We start from the raw sequence: 15,675 nt of genomic DNA on the forward strand, positions 1-15,675 counted from the left end.
TATTATGTGTCGAGAAACTGAAGGACGAAGATTACTTCATAAACTTTCACGCTGGAATTTCTGGGCATCAATACAAGGAGACGTCATGGATATCAACCGTTTCACTTTTGTTCTCGTATTTTGGCTACATACTCACAACAAGTTTTTCTGAACTTCAGTACGTTTTTGTTTTCTTTTTCATGTTACTGGCCATGTTACTCGGGAAGTCACTGGCCATGTCACTGGCCAAGTTACTCGATGAGGTTAAATTCTAGATTACTACAATGTAATCGATAAAAGTTGAGAGTGGCTCGTGTCAGTGAAGCTTTAGCTACATTCTATGCTATGACTCGCATGCTTTAAACTACGAGCAATTATGCGCGTGAAACGCTTTCTAGCTTGCTATGTTCCCACAACGGGGTCTTGAGAGGATACGTGCAGTCACATAGAATGGGTGGCCTGCACTAAACCACGAAGTCGTTATGATAATCGCATGTTCTGATGCCCGATGGCAATGCAGGCCTGTACCACTCATTGTTGCTGCTATAATGCATGCTCTATTGTAACGCGCGTGTACAGGACGCGCGTGTTTCTAGAGCATGAAAGTTATTTTCACTGCCTTTCCAAGCAGAGGAAGTATTTTTTTCCCTGTTTACTGAAGGAGACGCGTGGCTGTGTGTGGTAATAAAACGTCTACTTGCCACGCAATAGGTATGGGTTGTATTCTCACTCACGAGCCCGAAAGTGTAATTATTATTAAAGACTGTAGTCTTCTTTGGTGACCTGGCTTCGACGCGAAAATTTCGGTCTGCTCTTAACGGTATTCTAAACTGCAGCAGATGATCTTTTAAAGGGTCGACCCCATCCGCAGCGACCACCAATGTTGCTCAATGTTCAGCGATCCTAATTGTGTGATTGTCAATTAAAAAGCAATTATTGCGCATATCTGAGGCACCATAACAACACGTCAATAGTCTGTATGTGTGTCTTTTACTAGCAAATGCATACGGAAGTTATTCTAAGGTCCGCAGCGTTTATTACGCGGCGCTGACCATGTGGAGCTTGCACGAAAAGGAAAGTGTTTCCAACGCTTTGCTAAGACGACACGGTGGTAGCACCTACCGGTCACCTTGCGTTCTACACCTCATCAGCGACAGGCGGGCACGCCACACGCTTCGTTTTCCAAGATAACTGCCAGATAGCGCTCATGTCTCACGTGTGACGTGACTTGGTGTGCTTATTCGCCTCCGCTGCACGCTCGAGGCACTCTAACGCAGCGCCTCCAGAGTACCATTCACCGATTTTCTTGCGTAGAACATCAAAGAAACATTCTGTTTAATCTGCCCCGATACCAAACTATTTCGGCGACATTTGCAGATTACATGCAGATACGGGGCCATTTTTTTCCGACGTTCTCTACCTGTTTCATGTTATATCTGCCCTTTCAGCAATGCAGGTGAACAAACCGAGTGTTCAACGCCCGTCGTATTGATCAGTGAACGAGACTCGGGGGGCAAGATTACCAGGCCGGCCATGTTTTCCTTATCAGCATTCGACTGGTGGGGACACGTCGGCCTTAGTATGCGAACATTCTTTGACCTATACCATGTAGGCTTTCTAAATAAAGGCCGAGCGTCGTACCCAAGATATCTGTCCCGTCATTCCATTCGGCACACCAGCCGATGTTTGGCGCCCGTGCATTTGCACACGACGCGGTTGCCCGTTCCGCGTTCCTGGTACCACAATGAAGATGGCGATGTCAACCTAAGATTGCTTTCATCCTTTTTCCTTGATCACGATGCAGTGGCAGCTTGCAGACACGGGCTCCTCCGAGCGACTGTCTTCATCGCCGCTCCTTTTGGAATAAGAATCAATCAAAGGGAGAGGGAAATAATGGAAGGCCAGCGGCGCGTAACGAGCGACACAGGTACTGCCGGGCCATAAGGTCGTTCGCGTGCGCCAGAGAATACTCTTTAATCAAGCCTTCGCGCTGGGCAACTATTCGTGGAAACCACTGGTACATCAACTTATATACCCTTACGCGCCCACTCCCTTTGTCTCTTTGGAGTCGCGTTGTCCTGTTTGTCTTCTAGCTAAACTGTGCGTACGCTTGTCACCACCGCTAAGTGCTGCCTTTCCTTCGCCTTCTGTTTGCGTGGTTTTCGCCTTTATCGTTGTATTTTACAGCTAATCCTCCTCGTATTTTATCCTGTGCCAAGTACAGATAGGATGTAGGTTGAAGTACGAATGTGTAGCCAGAGGAAAAAGTGGCGATCTGCTGGCGCACAAGCGTCGTAACCTGTCGTCCACTGTCTCCGTTTCTCTTGATTTGTAAGCGGACTGAGTTTCGCGAAGACGCCGGGACCGCAGAACTCGCTTCCATGGCTGGCGAATGTATGAGCAAAAAAAAAAAAGCACTGTTCTCCAGTGCAATATATCATGAAATGCCGAACCTTACTTGACCTTTTCTTTATATTTAATAAAGTGAAAGTGAATATAATGTGCTTCGCTGCGCGAGAAAAGACTTAATGCTTTTTTGTACGTAGTAGAAACACTTCGAAGAACTCGAGGATGATGAGAATACTTGATATCTTAAAGAAACATTTCGTAACAATTGCACGAAAAACCCTTGTAATTCCCATAATTAAGAGTTTAAGAAAAATTACAATCTAACAAAACACGGTCTTTTCAGCTTTACTCATAAGCACATACCAACAGTGTTTTGTCTTATTACTCTAAGTTTATTTTTTACTGTCTTGTTTGCCCGATTTATTGATTGATTGTTGATTGATTTGTGGGGTTTCACGTCCCAAAACCACCATTTGATTATGAGAGACGCCGTAGTGGAGGGCTCCGGAAATTTTGATCACCTTGGGTTCTTTAACGTGCACCCAAATCTGAGCACACGGGCCTACAACATTTCCGCCTCCATCGGAAATGCAGCCGCCGCAGCCGGGAATCGAACCCGCGACCTGCGGGTCAGCAGCCGAGTACCTTAGCCACTAGACTGTCTTATTCGCCCACCTTGTTAATTGGTGCCACCTTGACAAGTGCGACATTTCAAGTTCTCGCCTTTAGCAATTGATTATTTCTTTCACGTTACTTGCTTCTATGATTGCTTGTATTATTTATCCCTTTAATTCCTACAGTATTCGCACTACGGAACCCTTGTCTACATCACAACATTTTATTTCAGGCCAGTGAATAATTATGTGCATGAAAATAACAAAACTTGCATAAAACAACAAGTAAAGCTTTACGACTGTTTCCACGTAATAATTGGCAAGGTATCGAAAACAAGGTGCATAATGACCTGAATCCCACATTTATCTATAGCTGCTCTACGACGCCGGCAGGAAATATTGAGCACACGCTGCAATGCTGATCAACCGAGCCTATCAAAAGGCCTCTTCAGTAGATCTTATTCGCCTAAAGTTTTGCTATGTTGCCGATGAATCACTTCTAAATTGTTGTGTCAGTGTTACGGTGGGCAGCCTGATTTGTATCGAAGAAAATCACTGCTGAAGCACTCCGGACAGATGTTTAACCAGCGAATTAACGAAATCATGTGCCCGTGCGTTTATCAATGAATGAATACCATTGGTTCATTAATGTAATCCTTAGTTATTGGTTATGCCTGTTCAGAAGTCTTAATTGGTGTTTGCAACCCGTGTTTCCTTCTCCATTTTTAGCGGTCAAACGGTGAATATATAAATATATAAATAAATAAGTCTTTATATATATATATATATATATATATATATATATATATATATATATATAATATATATATATATATATATATATATATATATATATATATATATATATATATATATATATATATATATATATATATATATATATATATATATATATATATATATATATAATCGCTTAATCGATTCGGCTTTGGTGTTGACCGGCTGAGACAAACAAAAGAAGAACAAAAAACAGGATAACTGACCTTAAAAACGGTGCAATTTTCCACGTTCAAGCAAGGGAAGAAAGCATTCTTGTTCATTCTTTGGCATTATGTTTGCTGTTTGTGGGTGTGATTTTTTTTTCATTATTTACATCGTACACTATCCGAAGTTGCACGCGACGAACCAATTAAGCACTCTTCACCGTGGACTTAATTGGCTCTCTGCTTCGCAAACGATGCTGAACGATTAATAAACTAGCCGCCGCAATGCAAACGATGCGGTATATGAGGGTCCTCCAAACAGATACTTAATTTTTGTTTTCCCATTCACTCTCGTCGTCGCGCACCATGGCAAGAAACGAGGCGCGTTCCATGCGGGGACTATCCTCGCCTATGCGCCCGTACTCCGGCACGCGTTGTGAATGTGGAACACCAGTTGACACTCGGCAAAGTGAGGAATGGATCGCATTCAGATAGTCCGCATTCCTCGGCGTAAAACGCCGTCTTCTTCCGCGTAAAGGAAGGTGACGTGGGCGCTGCCGCGTGAGATGAGCCGACGATGCGCTCATTTTCGTCTTGTCGTTTTGCTGGTCTATCGCGTCGCACGCGAAGCTCCACGTTTTTTTCCCTTTTCGTTTTGTATTCGGTAAGTAATTTCCCCACCTATGCATCTGAGATCCACGGCGAACTTCCGTATAGCAGCGTCGGAAGTGCCTTTCTTGGAATAGACTCTTTCGTGTTTTAGATGCATAAGCCCAGCTTGTTGTATACGGGTAGTTGGGATACTTGGCAGATGCCGGCTGACATTCACTTAAAGGTTCGCTGGAGTCACTAACGCAAACGTTTAGGCAAATTTGGCCACTATTAACAAGTTCTACGAGCACGAAAAAAATTAAGAGACAGAAAGCGCAGAACGCAGCTAGTTTGAACGAACGTTTTACTGCAAGAAATTAAGGCGGCTGAATGGATGAATGCGAAACTTTAGTAGAAGTCTTGAGGTGCACTACTCCACGCGTAATAAGCCCCACCCACGTTGGGACAGTCAGGCCAAGCCCGACCGTGGCATCATGGGCCCTCTACACAGCTCGATTTTTGTTTAGTTGTTCGGCACTTTTCTCAGGCCTGAATATGCCAATGTGTGTGCTTGCGTCAACTAAGGATGGTTTTGCAAGTCAAATTCTGCTTCACACGTGCCTCAGGTATTATTTGTACTCACTGTGAGAGGCACATCTTGAACATGGCTTGTGCGTGCTGTTTGCTGTCCTACAGCGGTGAAGAAATGAATGTATTAAAATAAAGAAGGGATTAGTTGATATGTGGGGGTTTAACGTCTCGAAACCCCCATATGATTTTGAGACGCGCCGTAGTGCAGGGCTCAAGAAACTTCGACTCCCTGGGGTTCTTTAACGTGCGCCCAAATATGAGCACATGAGCCTATGGCATTTTCGCCTTTTCGAAAATGCAGCCGCCGCAGCCGAGATTCGATCCCGCAACCTGCGTGTCAGCAGCTGAGTACCTTAGCCACTAGACCACCACGGCAAGGCTGAAAAAGAAAGAAAGAAAGAAAGAAAGAAAGAAAGAAAGAAAGAAAGAAAGAAAGAAAGAAAGAAAGAAAGAACTTTTACGCTGCATGTGCGCCTGTCCATTGAGCACGCCTACAAGTGATCTATTAACTCGGTTCATTAAAAAAGAAAACGTATCAGTGTTCGCGTCACTTTGTTAGCCTGAGACGCGTACATTTATGACGCTGAAAGTTCTCAATCAAAGTGGCCTTGAGGACAAATCAACTTCTACTTCCCTGCAGAAAAAAAAAGATAAAAATGCTGTAACTAATAATCATATTATAAATTCGGTTTAAGCACGCACACGAGGAAACACAAAGAAACATAGGACAAGCGCTTTCAATTGTGTTGTAATGATCATATTTGAAGTCGCTGTGCATGAACCTTAAATTGTAAGCCCCATTTACAGATAATATATCGTGTTGCAGATCAACGTTTCCTTTGAGAGTATGATGAATATGTTGGGTTGAACGTCCCAAAACCACCATACGATTATGAGAGACGCCGTAGAGGAGGGCTCCGGAAATTTTGGCCACCTGGGGTTCTTTAACGTGCGCCCAAAACTGAGCACACAGGCCTACAACATTTCCGCCTCTGATGAAAGAAGAGCAAGTTTGTTTCATGTTTCTTTTGTAAAATTTTGGTCACACTTTATGCCAGGCTGAGCTGCATATAAATTCACGCAGCTAATGACAACAAGAGATTTTTCTTGTATGCGAAAGCTGATTAAACGAATGGTGTCCTCTTGTCTTGCATTTTTCGGCCCAGTCACACTTCGTGTGTAAAAAACTTTCTGTCAAGGCTATTCGTGTTACCTAGAGTGAACGCTGAAGGCAAATGCCAAGCGCGGGAAAGTGCGCCCCCTTGCCGCACGTTCGCGACGACGCGGAAAGAAGTATGAAGTGTCACGGTGTTTCGCTATCTTTCTCACTGTTTTTATTTATTTATTTTTTATTTTTTGCTCGCTAAAAGCCTCTACGTCACTTTTTATGCTGGTAAGTTTGCGCACTCGTCAAGAAAACAGCGAAAAAAAAAAAAACGTTACGCCCGATGACACGCTGTCACGACGAGAGGAAGCTGGCTGGCGCGGCGCGACGGCGACAACGGGGGGTGGCTGCTTGGGTGACGCACGATGCTCTGTGCCTCGGTCATTTTACGCCAGCCAAAAAGCGAGGAGGCACTGCGGTTCTGAAAAAAACTCACGACGCAAGAAAGCGTGCATAAAGGTTTGCGAGAGAGAGAGTTACAAGAGGATGAGGAAGAGGCGGACACGAGGTGTACGGGCTGTGTCTCAGCTCTTCACGCGCGGAGAAGGCACAGAGGAGGATAAGGGACGGGAAGCTACCACCGGCTTAGCTCAAAGACAAGCAAACGCTGAACAGAGTCTATGCATGCGGTGCGCGTTACTCTCGGGCGGAGGGATAGGGCCCCTATTGCTGCATGAAATAATGTGTGTGAGAGAAAAAGAGATGGCTTCTTTTCTTCACAATCATCATCTGCTCTCGTAGTGAAAAAAAGGGGGACGCGTGCACTACCTGCCGTGGTCGGACGAACGTGACCAGGAAGCTGGAGGCACGCAAAGCACTCCAGGTGTCGAAGGTCGTACGTACGACACGCGCTGCGCGCCAAAAGCCTCCTAAAATGACCCCCCCCCCCCCCCCCGGATTGCTTTCTCTCTATCTTCTCCTTCTCAGCTTTCACCTGGTCTGTCTACCTGCCTTTGTACAGTGTCCTTTCCCCACGCTGAATATGCACACACGGAAGACGGCCTGAGGTCGATTGGGTCGGCTGTAAATCCATCTTACTTTCTGCCGTGCTCAATCCCGCTTTCTTGCTCTTAAACAACTTGGCCGCGGATGGAGTGCGCTGATTCCGACTGTTTTACGGGCTCGCGAGGAACGACTCGCGTTTGTTGGCTCTGGCATAATTTACCATCGTCGTTCGGTCCATAGGGCATCGATTGCCGAAGCAGCTTTAATGCCTTTTTATTGCGCCAGGACTCTCATCTTTAGCATTAACCTGAACAGCCTTCGGCTGTGTGAAGATGCTACGAAAGGCGGTTCTCAGTTTATGTGCGTGACGTCACTCCTTTGCAATAACAGACACTGACAACAGACTCACTATGGTCGTCCTTATATTTGTCTTAAAATGACCCGTATTGAGACAAGAGGATGTGATTTTGTTTCTGATAGGCGAGTTTACATACTGAGGAGGTAACATTGACAAGTATTTGAGCCCTTTCGGTGTTAGTGTTGTTAGCAGTGGTAGTGGCAGTAATAGCAGTAGGGCTCGTACTACTACTACTATTACTACTACTACTACTGGGAGTAGTATTAGTATTGGTATTAGTAGTAGTAGTAGTAGTAGTAGTAGTAGTAGTAGTCTTTGAGGTGGTGTTCATCAGGTGGCAACCAGGACTTGACCTTTGGCATCACCTTTGACCACGAGGCAATGTGAATCAGAAGCTTGTGGCGCGATCGTAACTCAGATATGCGGAAATGAATCAACCAACACAACGTATTTTACAACGCGAAATTGTTATTTCTATTAAATTATAATCTAGAGTAACGTTCTTGTTGCTGATTGGTAGCCGCCGTAGAGATGACACGAATACAGAGCAGATCCACAGACATTCTCCTAAGTTGATTTATTTGGCTTAAGTTTCCCTAATAAGACGTTTTACACGCTTGTACACTACATAACACACTGTCAAATCTAAGCAGCGTTCGCTCCAACCTGCTCTTTGGTGCCTCCGGCGCGACACCTTCGGGCCCTCTCGGAAGCGTCCCGATACCACGCCAGAGGCCATACAGAAAGGACCAATTAAAGGTTATGGTTGAACGAACCCAATTGGGTGACGCGGATTCAAACATCAACGCCCAATCGTGGATGGTCAATCAATAAACCAATCCTCTCATTCTTTTTGGGCCTCGCGCGCCTTTGATTACGTTTGGTCATCACAGGCTGACAGGAATGAAGCGCTTGTTAAATAAAGTCACGCGCCGCAGTAAGGCAGCTGCGTGGGGTTGCTGTCAAAATCAAATGAAAAAAAAATCCCAGCATATTCATAGAGTGAATGATGATGAATGGGGCAAAGCGTCTGTCCATCTGTCCGTCGGTACATGCATTCACCAGTGTATCCATCCATCGTTCTATGCATGCGCCCGTCCGTCTGTCCATACGTCCGTGCATGCGTCCGTTCGTCTGTGTGTTTGTCTGTCTGGCGACGAGCACGAGCCGCCACGGCCCTCCGCGCCCGCCGTTCCGCTTGGTTCATGACACACCAACGAGTCTACACGTACAGCGACGATCCAGGAGACAGAGAGAGGCACTCGTTTCCCGCTCACTCAGGCCAAGCTCGCACTGCAGCCTATCGGAGAGCGCTATTTAAAATATCCTCACTCAACTGCAGTTGGTGTGTGGATGGATGGATATATGGATATGGCTGTACCCTTTAGATCGGGCGGTGGCTAGCGCCCCCAAGCCGTAATACTTCTATGAGACAGCGCCATCTATCATACTGTTCGGGGGATACTGCCGGTTACGCCTGAAGAGGGACAAGGTTGGACTAGCTTCACTCCTAAAACATGGATACGTATAATGCATCGCCTAGCTGTTGTCGAACGGAAGCATCGCAACGAATCGGCAGCTGGCAGCAAGCTAATAATTCGTCAACGCTGCTGCTTTGTCTATCGGGAGTCGTTGCGTCCGATGGAGGCGGAAATGTTGTAGGCCCGTGTGCTCAGATTTGGGTGCACGTCAAAGAACCCCAGGTGGTCCAAATTTCCGGAGCCCTCCACTATGGCCTCTCTCATAGTCATATGGTGGTTTTGGGACATTATACCCCACATATCAATCAATTATCAAATTGGGAATAGTTATGTTTCTTGTTTATCGTCTTCTCTGACAGGACGGCCCTCGCACCGGTGTATGTGGAATTCACGGGAAAGAGCCGGCGAAGCGCGTCATTCTGAGCATGGAACGCGCTCACTCGGCGGCATCCCGTTTCATTCTGCGAACTCCAGTCATCCACCGTGCGGCGATGACGAACGCTGATCCTTGCAGCGGCGAGCTGCTTGCTTTACTGCGGCGTTTGCGTTCGCCAGGGGCAGATGAGCCAGGCGACGCGCTGGTGTCCATCTTGGATTGGGCCAAGAGGGTAGCGGAGACCTACGCCGGGCAGGCTCCTCCGACACTCCACCACCGCATCCTTCCCTCTTGGGATGAATAAAGTTTTTCCGTTCCTCCTCGTCGTAAGCGAAGTGTGGCCATGAGTGAACTGTGGAATCCCATTTCGCTCCAGAATACCGTTAAAGCTTTTGCTTGAAAGTCAGCAAAGTGGCGAAACACGTGTGATTTTGCAAATGTACTGTCATCATGGTAGTAAAGATGTCAGTGCTTTAATGTTCACCTATGAAATCTTTCAGGGCATAATGCCTGTGAATGAGGCATTTATGTAGCCGCATGCATGAAGTCGAGCTCGTGGCGTGCTCGTGCTTATTCACTTGCCTTCATGTGCTCGTACATGCTGCTTAATGCGTTTCCAGCATGCCTATGTCATTTTCTCGACGATAATTTAGAACAAGTAATACAAGAGATGATAACAGAAAATATCGAATCAACGCCGTTACACAGCCCTCATTGCGAAGTCATGGCCGTCGTCTTTTATGGCGAAGCTACAGGCGTGTATTCTCTCAGCCCACCCGGTGCGGCTCTTACGAAACGCACAAGCACCGTTTTCTATGCGTATACCGGACGGACGTCGACCAGATGGTCCGCTTGCTCGCTCAAAAGACGCTCTTTTTATTCTTCGTTCGTGATACAAACCCTCACGTGTCTGCGTTACATCTTGTTCTTGGGCGGCGTTTTTTGGAGCGTGCATCATGAGAAAACGATTCCGCGCGTAGGAAGTCCGCGTTCTCCCTCCTCCTTTCTCGGTCTTCTTCTTTCGTCACCGTCATGGAGAGATGAGCTATAAGCCAAACCCTCGCTGCGCCTTCGACCTAGGCCTAATGGTTGCGATCGGCTTGAGAGACAAAGCAGGCGCCGCCTGGCGGGCTACTGCTGACGCAGGCGGCGGCCTCATGCGTAACGACTGAGGCGTGCGCAGTTGCCAACTTCGCGAGCAACATTAAGAATGACGCCGGCCCGAAGAAGGAGAAGACGAGGAAGTCCGCTAAAGCGCGTCGTGATGGCTGCCTCTGCCGTGGGCCGACACTGAGCGTGTCTTAGAGAAACGTTGTCTGTGGTCCGTGAAACGCGTGTTGGAGAAGATTTCTCGCCGGGCCATCGAGTCTCTCAAAAAGAGAAGCTAAGTGCACCGTTTGCGGACACCGAATATGCGGGCGAGGCAACCCTTTTCGAAAGGATGCTCAGGCCGTATACAGCGCTGTGTTCCGTACCGCGTCGACAGCCGGATGTTAGTTTCGCCGACGGGTGAATGAACTGTGCCGTATACCTAAATATAGGGCTTGGGAAGTATACCACCAATTTTTAGTCAGTATTTGAGTGGACGTATGTTCACAAAGAGAGACAACAGAATGGGAGGTTGTAGCTGAAAATTTATCCTTCAAAAGGGCCCACCGAAGCTATCTCGCTGATACTTGCTACCTTCCGAGTGAAGAACACATGTAACGGGGCTTTGTCGAGAAGACCTCACACTAGTGATGCACATGGCGCAAATAAATGACTGCCCAGATGTCATATGTTAGCTTTCTTATTCAATATAAACTCTCCGCTTAACATTCCTAAATACTGGTTTCAATTGACCCGACCAACTTCTTTGGTATTTATTTCAATACAAGAAATACACTAATGCAGTTATAGCGCAACGTGATTGTGTTCGTACCTGATGCAGGAATGTTGTCCTCTAGTACTAAAAAAACACTGATTATCCCAGTAAAAACTTGTCCAGAACAACTGACACTCCGTTCAGCTTACACTATGAGAGCCAAAGAGAAAGCGTATGCTGTTATGAGACTCTCATTAAATTACTTTGACGCTCTCATTCAATGGCATTCTCCCCCACTAACGCTTTCTGCACATCACCCGCTACCTCTTGCATCGGCACACCTCTGATGAAGCGTCTATGCCAGGTGATAACACCAAAGCAAGTCGTCGTAAAAAATCTGTGATCTGTGACTTCACAACAAGACGCCATTGACGACGTCATGCCAGGTTTTTGGCCAAGGCCTTGCGATATGTCGTCAGGTATCACACAATCTCGCGAAGTATCTTAACTCATGACACATCTAAGGCTTTGGTCTTTTTGGTACAGTATCATTCTGGCTGTACTTCGGTAATTTATGGTATGTGGCTGTTCCTATGTTGCTCGAATGCTGACACGGAGACAGCGGGATCGAATCCTGACCGCGGCGGCCACGTTTTCGGTGGAGGCAAAATAACATTGAAGCCATTGTATCTAGGATCAGGTACTCATTAAAGAACCCCAGGTTGTCAAAACTTCTGGGTCATCCATACAGCGTCCATCATAAAGATATCGTGGTTTTTGGTGTCTAAAATCTAATAAGTTTCGCAGCGCTGACAGCGCAGCTGCTTCCGCCCTTCGGATGGCAATTCATCGGAATGAATTCAGTTCATTTCCAAACTGATGTTTGGAGTAGTATGCTCCAAATGTTGGATGTTGGATTTGACAGCATCCTCATGATGAATGTTGCATGAAAACCTCTAAATTATCATTTCTTTTGACTTTATTATCGTGGTCTTCTGTCGGCTTTCCCCACACCACAAAATCCGTTTTTATTGCGTTTTCCACTTGTCAAGCCTTATTTTGAACAATCCATTTACTCTTCGACCTCTCATGTTCCAGACCTTGTGCTCTGTGTATCGTATACCCTACCTAGCGAAACATTCCACATGTCATTCTGACACTCCTCTCATATCTTTTCATACGGAATCCGCTCAGAGCGGAAATATTGTCCATATATTTACCACATATTTCAGAAGCAATGTTGCGGAAACAAATGGGCTCTTCGAAATGGCATATCCACGAGGCTTCCAAATTGTATATTGAAAGAAAAAAAAAACAATCTTCAGTACCTGCTGCTGGGCTTTATCGTTTTTTTCTCGGGAACCACAGAAAACAACTGTTAAATTTTTTATCATGCAACTCTGATTACTGATGTGGCCCTACCAAAGTCCTCGCTGCTGCGTTCATTTCATGAAAAGCAGCTGTAGGTTAATAAAGTGTGAAACATCTTATCGAAAAACTTTCATTAGCGTCTTGTTCTTGGCTTATCTTTTTACAGCAAAAGCTTTATATGGCTAGAAGAAACGAAAAAGCATTCGGAATTGATGTCACGAGCGGTCTCCATTGGTTGTACTATCAGTTACGTCGTTCTTAGCGTAGTACCCAAGCATGCGCGCCATTGGCTGCGTTGTGAGCGATGTCGTCCGTCCCGTCACAGCCAATACGCCAAGCACGCACACATCGATTTCTACTAAGAGCTTCGACATGGTTAAGCCACGGAGAAGTTTACCGTCCGACAGGGAAAACGTGAGCGAGTTCGCATTCGCCGGGCCGGTGCTAGCAAAAAAGAAAAAACCCACACAGGCCCTGGAGTTCGAGTGCCGGCAGCAACCATGTACCGATGATTCGGCAGCCTCCCAAGCCACGCTAAATCTCGAACAACTATGCATGCCCTGGTAGCGGGTGGATCCTGTAAACCACGCCACCGAGTTAGCTCACGATGTCACACGCTTGCAACAACGGCACGGCCAAACAAGCGGCGTTGCGGGCACAACAGCGTCAAGGTGATGACTGCGGGAATGCGTTCGCCGGGGCGAATTAAGGCCAGCTTTCGGCTGGAGTTCCTCCAGCAGCACTTACACTTCGGCTGTGACGTTTGTGCGGCATGTGAGATAAACGCTGCGGTAAACCCAAGCCAAGCGTGTGTCGAGGCTCATTAAGAACCACAAACATGTAACCGATAATAGTGAATGGCTTCTGCGCAGAGATAAACACTGTGGTAAACCCAAGCCAAACGTGTGTCTAGCCTCATTAATAACCACAAACTAATGGCGAATGGCTTCTGTTCAGCATCGAGTTGGACCCAATGCTACACCGGGCCGCACGTTTCAGCTTTCACTCGTTAACCATATGTACGGAGTGCTTGGACAGTCATTTTTTTGTTTTTTGCCCATCAGCATTTTGTGTTCTGTTCTATCCCCCAGCGTAGGGTAACAAGACCAGAAGTTTCGCTTTCGTTTAAGTTCCTTGCCTTTTCCTTATTCTTCTCTCTTTCTAGCTTTTTTTCAAACTCAGCATGTTATATTTTCTTTTCTCTGTGATATAATACCGAAATAAGCCCAGTCCTCAAACAGTGAGCTTCGAGAAATGATCGCACAATACCATCATTCGTCAAAGAGTTGTGCTTACGTTTTCCTTTAGATAGAGTATTGGCACACAGAGAACCGATGCAATCATATAAATCCGGTCGTATAGCTCAGAACAATAAACAGCCTCTCTCAAAGCTCTTTCGTCCTTGCACGCCTTCTCCTCGCAGTCGACTGCGCCGTCGAATCGAATCATCTTTTGCGCGGGTTCGGTTCCTAAGACGCATCTTAATCGCGCCACTCAATGCCGCAAGGTCGAACAAGTCTGCGTGGTCCAAGAGAAGAGAAAACCGTGGCGGCGGCAGATGCGGAGGCGATCGAGCAACAAGATAAATAAGTGCTCTCCTGTGGCAGGGATGAGAACCGGATTGCCCGCGCGTCCCTCGTGGCCCCCACACAGTGCGATTCTGGCAACTCTTCTTCGGCGGGTGCTCGTTTCACCCGATCCCGCGAGCTCCGACGAACTCAGGACGCATAAACCGCTGCATGCTGCCCGTGTGTCTACTACATTGCCGGGAAGTGGAGTACGCGTGTTCCGGAATTCCGCGTGTCCTCTCACGCAGCTCCGCGGTTCGTGAGAGGTCAGATTCGTGAGTGGCCCCTTGGGCTGACCCGCTACTGGCGCGGACCGTGTCCCGAGTCTGCTAGCAGGACTGGGCAAAAGGATGCACGCGATGAACTACGAGGCACTGCGGGTCAACGGGAGTCGTTTAATCGCAAGAAAGCGGAACGATTAGGAAACGTATTCAAAAACCGTGGCCAACCGGCGGACTCGCTTGGATGTTGCTACAGAAAGTGTGCCCACCGCACAACTTGCTAGCGTGTCTGTTGGATTCCCATGGTTCGCTCGATTTCGCAATTTCTTGTTGTCAGGGGTAATTTGTGCTTTATGGTTTGATGAATGAGAGGCGTCATGTTAAAAGGTCGCGTTAAGCGATAGAGCTTCAGCTGTACACCACTTTTTCGGCTAAGAGAATTCTGTGGACAAGTGTTCTACTGCCAGGCAGTATACACAAACCATCTGTTCTGTCACGCTTAAGCTGAGTCTGTCAGTCTATCTTACCATACTTATATGGAATGACACCTGCTTCGAGTCTTTGCCATTTCGCCATACCATATCACATCCAACTTCCCAAAAAACGTTTCTGACACGCCTAGGATCTTCGTTCGCTTATGCAACTTATCCTCGAAACTACGTAGTCCGATGCACGAGAAACCGTTGAACAGGGGATCTCGCCGGAGACCACGTTTCGACATGCGTACTTGTCTTCGTCAACTGCGGGCTTGTTATTCGATAAGCGGGCTTTCCTTGGTCAACGTAGTAACTTGACAAAGACAAGCCTTCGAACGACAAGTCCACGTATGACGAACAACGCTAGTCGACGTGTTGGCTGCAATGAAATTCCCTGTTCGACGATTTCTCGTCGCTCCGACCCTCCTCCTTGCATTGAACGTCTTTCAACCCCTACGTATATGTATTTCACATGTATTTCTTGCGTGCCGAACATGTTGAAAAGTGATGCACTTTTAACAGATAAGCTGCACTGGAATATTTATCAGCGCATCAGATACAGGAGGAGCTTCTTCAATTTATGATCGCCTCCTCTATCCACGATCGCGTGACCCTGGTTTGCCGATCTCAAATGAAGTGGTCGTCCTCGCCTAGGAAGTCACTCGAAACAAGTTTCTGGGGCCTCTATTCCCTTTCTTACGCGCGCTCTACCCTTACGCTGTCTATGATGCGTGCATCTGCGCTAAGGCGTGCAGCGGTGGTTGCTTGGTGCGCCACATCCTAAACCACACTTTGGAAGAGACTGTGATGACATTTTGCGAGGGTGCGCAACACGTGGCGCC

At 46.9% G+C, this 15,675-nt stretch overlaps 1 long non-coding RNA gene across 2 annotated transcripts in view; it reads left to right on the forward strand.

Annotated features, from left to right (window-relative positions):
• The window catches only part of LOC142817810 (uncharacterized), a 99,251-nt gene that overhangs the window by 40,294 nt on the left and 43,282 nt on the right, over nt 1–15,675 (forward strand). Inside the window, exon 1 of one of the 2 annotated variants that reach the window (XR_012895372.1) lies at nt 15,546–15,656. The exons of the other annotated variant lie outside the window; for it this stretch is intronic. This is a non-coding gene — a long non-coding RNA (uncharacterized LOC142817810). Of the gene's footprint in view, nt 1–15,545; nt 15,657–15,675 lie in introns of those variants that run through there. 2 annotated transcript variants of the gene reach the window in all.

Source organism: Rhipicephalus microplus, chromosome 5 (genome assembly GCF_043290135.1).
Source record: "Rhipicephalus microplus isolate Deutch F79 chromosome 5, USDA_Rmic, whole genome shotgun sequence".
In the NCBI taxonomy this organism is placed as follows: Eukaryota; Metazoa; Arthropoda; class Arachnida; order Ixodida; family Ixodidae; genus Rhipicephalus; species Rhipicephalus microplus.